Consider the following 10,047-nt stretch of genomic DNA (forward strand, 5'->3'; position numbering starts at 1 on the left):
AGCCTGTTTGAGCATGAAAGGGATTTATTAAGTGCACCCCTCTTGTTGTTTTGTAAGCTCTCACTGCCCCTTAGTTCAAATATGGTATACTTTCAGGGAAGGTGCACACTGCCTGGATCTACCTCTATTGTAATCAGTGTATGGACTTACCTCTATGGTAATCAGTGTATGGACCTACCTCTATTGGAATCAGTGTATGAACCTACCTCTATTGTAATCAGTGTATGGACCTACCTCTATTGTAATCAGTGTATGGACCTACCTCTATAGTAATCAGTGTATGGACCTACCTCTATTTTAATCCTCTATAGTAATCAGTGTATGGACCTACCTCTATTGAAATCAGTGTATGGACCTACCTCTATTGTTATCAGTGTATGGACCTACCTCTATTGTAATAAGTGTATGGACCTACCTCTATTGTAATCAGTATATGGACCTACCTCTATTGTAATCCTCTATTGAATTCAGTGTATGAACTTAACTCTATTGTAATCAGTGTATGGACCTACCTCTATTGTAATCCTCTATTGTGTTCAGTGTATGGACCTACCTCTATCGTAATCAGTGTATGGACCTACCTCTATTGTAATCAGAGTATGGACCTACCTCTTTTGTAATCAGTGTATGGACCTACCTCAATTGTAATCAGTGTATGGACCTACCTCTATTGTAATCAGTGTATGGCCCTACCTCTATTGTAATCAGTGAATGGCCCTCCCTCTATTGTAATCAGAGTATGGACCTACCTCTATTGTAATCCTCTATTGTAATCAGTGTATCGATCTACCTATATTATAATCAGTGTATGGACCTACCTCTATTGTAATCAGTGTATTGACCTACCTCTATTGTAATCAGGGTATGGCCCTACCTCTATTGTGTTCAGTGTATGGACCTCCCTCTATTGCAATCAGTGTATGGCCCTACCTCTATTTTAATCAGTGTATGGACCTACCTTTATTGTAATCAGTGTATGGACTTACCTCTATTGTAATCAGTGTAGGGCCCTACCTCTATTGTAATCAGTGAATGGCCCTCCCTCTATTGTAATCAGTGTATGGACCTACCTCTATAGTAATCAGTTGATGGACCTACCTCTATTGTAATCAGTGTATGGACCTACCTCTATTGTAATCAGTGTATGGACCTACCTCTATTGTAATCAGTGTATGGACCTACCTCTATAGTAATCAGTGTATGGACCTACCTCTATTGTAATCAGTGTATGGACCTACCTCTATTGTAATCCTCTATTGTAATCAGTGTATGGATCTACCTCTATTGTAATCAGTGTATGGACCTACCTCTATTGTTTTCAGTGTAAAGTGATTGGTTTGTAACATAGAGCTAGTCAAAAGTTTCAGGTAATTACTCATTGGTTCACCCTGGTATAATTAAGAGGTGTCAGTAAATATGAAAATGCCTTTTTATATGATTATTATAAAAAGAAACTTCATGAGTTATCTGTAAAATATTCACCAATGTTAACCAATATGCCTGAATTGACAGAATTTATCCTCCAACAATGAATGTAGGAATCCCTATGCATTCTCTAACACAAAAGGATCGAGATGAAATTAGTGACTTACCTTAACCTTTAACCTCTGATGTTCACGTTGATGATGATGCATCGATGACCTTGACCTTTGATTCTGATGCCAGTGTTGATAAGGTATCACTCAATTTGTTGACCTTTCTAGAGGATTGGAGACAGAATGGCCCTTGTAAGTTGACACCCTGTTGCAATTCCTATAATTACCACTGCGAATGCATGTGGTATACAGAATCCCTGCTTATAGCTCATCAAATAATTCCATTGGAATTCAAATCTTTTCCCAGTTTTTCCAGTCTTTTTCCACTTGGCTGGTCTAAATTCTGCCATGTTGTACCTCCTTTCAAGGCATTGTATAAGCTAGGTCCTCAACTGTAAACAGAGCATAGCATCAAAGTTCTTAAAATTAAGTTTGTCAGGGTTGGGTCCCCCATTATAGAGCAGTTCAGTTTGTCAGGGTTTGGACCCACATTATAGAGTAGTTAAGTTTGTCAGGGTTGGGATCCCCATTATAGAGTAGTTAAGTTTGTCAGGGTTAGGACCCTCATCATAGAGTAGTTAAGTTTGTCAGGGTTGGGATCCCCATCATAGAGTAGTTAAGTTTGTCAGGGTTGGGATCCCCATCATAGAGTAGTTAAGTTTGTCAGGGTTGGGATCCCCATTATAGAGTAGTTAAGTTTGTCAGGGTTGGGATCCCCATTATAGAGTAGTTAAGTTTGTCAGGGTTGGGACCCCCATCATAGAGTAGTTAAGTTTGTCAGGGTTGGGACCCCCATCATAGAGTAGTTAAGTTTGTCAGGGTTGGGACCCCCATTATAGAGTAGTTAAGTTTGTCAGGGTTGGGACCCCCATTATAGAGTAGTTAAGTTTGTCAGGGTTGGGACCCCCATTATAAAGTAGTTAAATTTGTCAGGGTTGGGACCCCCATGGAAAATGATTAGGCACATTATGGCCCTGCGGATCATTCCTGGTAATGGATCAAATTTATTCACCCTCCATTGTGATATTGTTACAGCTGTGATATTTCCTTAATGCAATGTCAATGAAAAGTGATATACCCTGCAGACTGATTTGACCGTAAAGGGATTATAACAAATATGTTTATACTAGAAGCGTGGTCATTAAATACATCCCCTTCAAATCTACTTGAAGGGGAAAAAAATAAAAGCAGAATACACTATTTTTATGATGCTTCAAAATATTGAAATAATTCACGAGGTTATCAATCACGTGTTTTACATGAGAGTGAGCCTGGAAAAAACATGCACACTAGACTTAGCAATTTGTTAAAAAAAAAAACAGAACTAACATGGAACGGAGCCTTTAATTGAAACACTACATTTTTATATATAATTATTGGAAAACCGCTGAGATGTCGAAACATAAGTTGATCGGAGATTTTCTGGAATCAGAATTAGCTAAACTTTCTTCGTTTGATTTCTGCAGATCATCCACTCATTCCAAGCGGTACGGAGGGAGACCTTCATGGGCTTGTTCACCCCAATAAATCAATTGTTAATTAATCGGCATTATAAACACCAAGCTACCTTTGATGCTACTTTTCCAGTTTGATATTTTCAGGATTTACAAAAAAAAAATCTGACCCCAAAAACGTATATGCGCACTATACCCGCAAATTTACGGTTTATATATAATTCATACTCGCCAACTGTCCCCATTTCGGAAGGAGATTCAATTTTGGAGCCTAAAGCTAAACTATTCCCACTTCCTAAGATCTGATGATTTCATCTGAAAGAAAAGCTCAAAAGATGACATTTAAAAGTGGGTTTTTTTCCCCAGGGTGTACATACACACGTTTTATTTATGTTTTTAATTCTGAACACCTGTAATATCCCCATAGACATTTGGAAATGTTGGCAACTATGATAATTTTGCCTTTAACTTGAAGAAATATTATCATTATTAGTTCAAACAGAACTTATAGGTACCATATGTAACAGTTTGGCTACTCTCTCGGTCCACTACTGGGAGGACTTGGGCGTGGTTATACCATAGGAAACACATTTTACTTGCTTTAGCCCACAGGGACCTGAGAATCTGTTACAGCTATATATTACTTTCAATCTAAACTCTTAAAACTGTAATATTACTCTAAACACCCTAGTTTAAGTCCAAATATAGCTGTAACAAATTCTCAGGTTCCTGTGCTTTGGCCTTATAAATGTGCTTACTCATAAACCAGTCACTTGAACTGAGGAGAGTTGGCCTGGCTTCTGTGTAGATTTATATATTATTCACTATTCCAGTTTCTATGTATTTGTTGTTTTGTTATTTGCCTTCAAGATACTATGTAAGTTAGTCCTCTTCGTGCTGGTTTACACATAAGGCCATCACCAGAGATTTCCATTTATGTCTTCTTAAGGACCACTGGTGTATTTGTCCACATGTCCAGTCTTTCTCTTTTAGTTCTTTCTCAACAGACCATCTCCAGGTTTCCTTTGGTCTTCCTCTCTTCCTTTTTCCTGGTCAGGTGTCCATCTCCTTGCTACCCTAGGGATGGAATCTGGGTGCATTCTGGAAATGTTGTCCAATCCACCTCCATCCTCTTCCCTCAACTTCTTGTGAGAGAGGAATGGTGTTTGTCCTCTGATACAGCTCCTCATTTGAGATGGTCTGTGGCCAGAAGAGAGTTTGGAAGACATTCAGCTTGTTGTTAATAGCATTTGGTGTCTGCCAGGACTCTGCACCAGACAGAAGAACACCCAGTATGTTGTAACTATAAATAAGCAATACAATTATTGAATTGAATTGAATCGTTATTGTACAGTAAAAATATTAAGGTAGTTTAGACAACAGAACGGTAGGATGGTCCAGAGACGTCTATATTACATATATATATACGTCTCTGGGATGTCATATGAAACAAACTATTAATCTATTTTGGCCTTATACAATGAGACCTTGAATTAGATGCGATGTTTATCTCCATGTCAATATATTTCCAAAACAATTTTTATGATTCCTCCATCTTTTATACTGATATGACATCGCCCTGTCATCTTTCCCAACTTTCATTTCCACCGTTAATTAAATCCGGTCAGTGTAAATATTTCCAATACCAAACACCAGATGAAATGTGGAGATTAATTTTCGTTGAAAATGAATAATAGAATTCCATATTTTTCGGCTGTGTTTCAACAGTTCGATACACCAAATCCAGACTATACAATTTGTTTTATCTTTTCGGACTTTGATAAATAGCACCAACCTTATGACATTTTGGGGATATTTCCAATCTTCTCCATGTTCTATTGATGTTGGTAACCTTGTTCGTTAACAATTCCTCCATTTTGTGTGCACGTGATAATTGTGCTCGGTAGAGAGAATTTGTTCCTCATAACGGACACAGTACTGAGGCTCCCAAGGGTTACATATACCCATGAATGTATCAGCGACACACAAAACATCCGAGTGTCGCTTTTATTTTAAGAGATATGTTTTTTTATTTATTCTCGGTCTTTCTTTTCATAAACAGCTTTTTAATTGTATGTAAATACCATTTTTCTCTGAGATAAACCCTACAGTTGACGGTACTCATATAGGAACACAGGGACCTGGTAATTTGTTACAGCTATGTTTGACCTAAACTAAGGTGTTCAGAGTAATTTTACATGTTTAGGGGTAACATGTGAAATTACTCTGAACACCCGAGTATATATGATCATTGGGATGTCGTTTTTACCGAAAGTCTATCTAAACCCCTAAAACATGTAAACACTTTAGTTTAGGTCCAAATATAGCTGTAATAAATTATCAGGTCCCTGTGTATATGAACGGTACTGTTCTAAATGAAAATTTAAATAGTTTTACATAATAACAGCAAAGTTTATCAGTTTACCTCTTGTATGTTGCTCACTAACCAATTGAAAAAAAATAACGAGGAGAAAAAAAGGGAAGTGGGACGGTGCGACAATTAGGTCGGTGGAATAGGTCCGTTTCATAATTATTATAATAATAAACTAACACTAATATTGCATATATAACGTGTTATCTGATAGTGTGAAAACAATAGTTGTGTACATACAGAGGATACAGTTATTAGCAGCAAGCATGCAATCTCCATGAACAGGATGGTTAAATAATACTTTCTCCAGAGTAGCTCCTAAGTCCTGTATGCATTTTTCAATATGCATGGCAATACATCATTTAATTTAACTGAAGATGTATATTTTGCAGGTACCACCAGGCACATGGATATTTTGATGAAAAAAACTACAATTTATCAGGAAATGTCGAAACTGTCTTGATATGGTCCGTACGATCACCTTGATGTGAAAACATATATCAAGGGCTGCGCTCGCTCACAACCTTAAAGTAAAACTTTTTACATTAAGAAGTGATAGTGAAAGCATGTAAGCACGCAGGGTTGAGCATTTTATTTATATAAATATATAAAAAAAAAATCAATTTAGAGATTTTTCCGCTTTTTCCTTAAAGTATTTGTTTTCTTTACTTTCTTTAACATACGGGTGCAACGCTGTGACAGTTCTAATTGTAAATCTCCTAAATTAAAAAAGAATTTTTTTTTTTACATAAGGGTGCGGATAAACCCTAATTGAGTTCATTATTACGGTCTTTTTCTTCATGAAAAGATAATGCTACATGTTACTCCTTGATGCAAAAAGTCACCTTACCGTGAACAATTTTACATTAAGGGAGGGTTGTTGCAACTTTTATTGTAAAAAGTTTGTTTTTTCTACTTTGAACATAATGGTTGCTACCCTTTTATATACAAAATAATCATTAAAAAAACAGATGGGAAAAAATATTTCAGAAAGAAAAAAATATCTTTTTCGTAAATCAAGAGTCTGAAAACACCTGTCGCTTAACAAACACGTGATTTACTTAAAATAAAATAAAAATGTATTGGGTAAGCTCACAATGCACCAAAGACATGTAGAATTCTCAGAAGATTCCAGCCTAGGACCCCTGTGTCAGTTGTAGCGTGGAGTTGGACACCACTTTTCTTTTTAAAAAAATGCATCCGCTCCTGGACTGATGTATTGATTTCCTGAAATCTGCACCGTTCAGGGGACACAACCTTTTGACCCTTCCGTACAGGTCAGTCTAATAAATCATAGAAATATGACGAGTTTGTTTACTCCGCTACGTCCCTGTACTGGTCATACAATCACCAGTTCACGTTCCTGGGGTCAATCAGACCAGTAGTGTTCATTGTTCCACCTCACCATCTAATAAAACCCGTCAGTATAGCTTAGAAATTCGAGTTTAATGGGCAAAGGGGGACAACTCAAATTTAAATTTATCACTAAATCGACGAAACAGAAAGAAGTTTGCTCTGAAGGCTTTGCTGATACTGCCAGACAGATGTTAATGTTCATCAGTAACCATGTTTGTATTTTATGACGTCACGATAAAGGTTACTTCTTTCTCGTGAATAACCTTGATGGGCCAAAGCGCTCGGAGGGTTTAACGTCAACAGCTTAGGTCGTCTAAGGACGTGTTCAGATATGGTCAAATATGCGGGCATATTATATACTTTATATACACATTTATAAGCGGAGACGAAATAACGACAGAGCAGCAGTTATATTTGTTATTTTTTAAAAGCAATCTGTTCCTTTATCAAGACAACTAAGCATGTTCTGTGCTTTCCTGTTGAAAAATAAAAGAGCGGATCGTTCCGAAAAAAGTGACACATATAAGCATAGTACCTTTCTAGGAAATTCGTCTCTTCGTCGAAACACAAATAACAGAAACTATAACATTAGTATGACATAGATGAAATAATTACTACTAAAATGGTATGCTGTTGTTAATATCAAATCGAAGGCTATTATTATAAAATTAAGAAACAATCATTACATTCTAAATTCTGAAGTTAATGAGTGAAATGTCTTTCTTTTTCTTCCTCCATTTTTAAAATATGCAGCATCAGTGAAGAGATATCAACCTGGACACAGCCCCCTTTGTTTTACTGAATTCTACCTGTGTAAACGAAAGCGGCCCAGACAATGAGTGTTGTCTCCCTTTAAACAAGTAATCAAATGCAATTAATCCTGTAAAATTTGGGGTGGCATTTTTACCGAAAGTCGATCTGGACCCCTAAAACATGTAATATTTCTTTGAACACCTTAGTTTAGGTCCAATTATAGCTGTAACAAATTGTCAGGTCCCTGTGGGTCCCGTCCCTTGATTGATTTAGGTTGCGCCTTCAACTCAATATTTTCTCTTAATTTTGTTATAGTTTGTAGTTTGTTGTCTTCAGAGCTTTCTTTTTTCCAACTATAACTCATCATGATTCATTACATACATTTTTCATTCCACGTATTATAAATGCTCCAAACTTCTATTATTTACAATTCAAAAAGAGCTCACTCATATGGCAAGCCAAGTTGTCATTTATTCATGGAGCAATGTTGATCCAGTACTAAACCAAATTATTTATCAAAAAATTTAAGATATCTTATAAACATATAAGATATCAAATTTTAAGTTTATGAGATATCTTATATCTTTTATAAGATATCTTACATAATTTATAAGATATCTTTTATAATATATAAGATATATTATAAAAGATATAAGATATCTCATAAACTTTTCTTTATAAGATATCTTATATAATATATAAGATATCATATCTTTTATAAGATATCTCAATTAATTTTCTTTATCAGATATCTTATATAATATATAAGATATCTTATATAATATATCAGATATCTTATATCTTATGAGATATCTTATAAAGAAATGTATATAAGATATCTCATTTATTATACAAGATATCTTATATAAGTATATAAGATATCTTACATAATTTGGTCAAGTACTGGATCAACATCAACATTGGGAGAAGGCGTTAATAAGTTGTTATAACTTGTGCCTAATCCCTTGTCTAATTTTGGTAATAAATATGTTTAAACTATCAACATTGCTCCATGAATATATGACAACTTGGCTTGTCATACACTCACATTCATTTTTGTCTCTACTCTTGGCAGTCTGTAATTGTGTTCACATACGGTTGGGTAGAACTTAATTGGTACGGTCTCCCCTTTGCCTATTCACCCTGCTTTTGAATTGGTAAATTGTTTCACGGTTAAAAAAAATCTCTGGCAGTCTGTTCATGTCGTTGATGTCTATCGAATTGAAACAGCGGGCTCGAATATTTAGTTGACTTTTTGTTTTATTTTGAAATTATGTCCTCTGGTTCTATAATTAGTTTCCATGTCAAAAAATCCATCGCCCTCACGTTTGTCGATTCCTTTTATTATTCTAAATGTTGATATCATGTCTGCTCCTTATCGTCTGTATTGTAGGGATGGGGCTCCAGTTCAACAAATGAGTTATATCCTTAGCTAATTATGTTGCTCTTGGTTGAACTTTTCCCAACAAGACATTGTCTTCTCATTTGAAAAGACTTACTGTATATTCTAAGTGTGGACGGATTAGTGATTTGTAAAATGGGAGGGACATATCTTTTGTCTATTTTTCAATTTCAATAAATTTTATTGTCAAAGAACAAAGGGATTGGGCAGCAGGCATAGCCTATTTAAGCCCTCTCCAAACATAGTAACAAACAGTGGTACAAGCATAGACATAGACATTAGAACACATACAGACACATATAAACAAGTTGGTATTATCGAATGAATAATCAAATTAAGGGAAACAACTAATATTACTCATTTTTATTATAATTGAATCTAATGGTTTAAATTCTTTTGTCTATATGTTTGAAACTTTGTTTGTATGAGTCCTGCTATCTGGGAAGTCTTTTAACAAAGTTTCCCTCTTTTTTCTTTAAATCAACTTATATGTTGTTTCTGTCATTTTCCGGGCAACGTATGTTGAACATTTTTGTCATCTGCAAATAGCGTAATTAACGCTTGAATTGCTGTTAGGTCATGTATATACACGAGAAAAAACAAGAATGGTCCCAGGAGGCTTCCTTGAGGGACACCACTACTTACTTTTGTTCATGATGAGGTTTGACCATTTCTAACAACTCTTTGTGTTCTGTTGTAAAGAAAATTCCTAAACCAGTTTAGTGCTTTCCCTTTAAAACGTAGCATTTTAAATTTGAATAACAGTTTTTGATGTGGAACTGTGTCGAAAGCTTTTTGAAAGTCTAGATACATCAGGTCCACAGGTTCACCTGGACGTATAGGACGTCTAGAGTTGGTAACACTGTTTTGATTGACTTTGTAAAAACATATTGGTCCTTACTTATCAGGTCATTCCCTTCCATAATTTTCTCTCTAATGATAGATTCGATTATTTTACATACTTTCTTCTTCGGCTGATGATAACTTATTTATATGTCATTAATATTTAGATTGGTAGGCAACTTTATTTGCATAAAACTTGTAGCTTTTATATAGGTAATCCAACACATTGGTTACCAGGCCAATATAGTGGTCAGCTTTCTTATCGGGTTACAACTATAAATCATATAGGTCCTTATATCCCCAATTCAGCAAATTACATGCCCAAATTTGGTT

At 35.5% G+C, this 10,047-nt stretch overlaps 1 long non-coding RNA gene across 1 annotated transcript; it reads right to left on the minus strand.

Annotated features, from left to right (window-relative positions):
* Positions 1 to 1,618: 1,618 nt before the first annotated feature.
* On the minus strand, positions 1,619 to 4,870 carry LOC110446810. The gene is made up of 3 exons (XR_002462504.1): positions 4,785 to 4,870; positions 3,748 to 4,292; positions 1,619 to 1,927 (listed from the first exon to the last, which is right to left on the minus strand). It is a non-coding gene; the product is annotated as an uncharacterized LOC110446810 (long non-coding RNA).
* Between the last annotated feature and the right edge of the window lie 5,177 nt (positions 4,871 to 10,047).

This window comes from Mizuhopecten yessoensis, unplaced genomic scaffold, assembly GCF_002113885.1.
Source record: "Mizuhopecten yessoensis strain PY_sf001 unplaced genomic scaffold, ASM211388v2 scaffold3011, whole genome shotgun sequence".
Classification (NCBI taxonomy): domain Eukaryota; kingdom Metazoa; phylum Mollusca; class Bivalvia; order Pectinida; family Pectinidae; genus Mizuhopecten; species Mizuhopecten yessoensis.